The following is a 342-nucleotide window of genomic DNA, read 5'->3' as shown; positions in this document are numbered from 1 at the left end:
TGGCGGCGACGGCGTCGGGGCGGGGCGGCGACGGCGAGGTGGCGGCAGGGAGACGCGCGGCGACGGGAGTGGAGCAGGAGAGATCGAAGTCGCGCTAAATGCTGTATATATAGCAAAGGCTTTGGTCCCGGTTCGTGGGGCATTAGTCCCGGTTGGTGCCACCAACCGGGACCAAAGGCCTCTTTTCAGCAGCAAACCGGTACCAAAGAGCGGCATTGGTACCGGTTGATGCCACCAACCGGTACCAATGGACCCGTCTAACTACTTTTTTATTTTCTGCAGTTGTTTTTTTGTTGATTCTTTCTGCAGCTGTTTTTTTAGTCCCACCTCGCCAAGCGAGAG

This window comes from Triticum dicoccoides, chromosome 1B (assembly GCF_002162155.2).
Source record: "Triticum dicoccoides isolate Atlit2015 ecotype Zavitan chromosome 1B, WEW_v2.0, whole genome shotgun sequence".
NCBI classification, from domain to species: domain Eukaryota; kingdom Viridiplantae; phylum Streptophyta; class Magnoliopsida; order Poales; family Poaceae; genus Triticum; species Triticum dicoccoides.
This window is presented reverse-complemented; position numbering follows the sequence as displayed.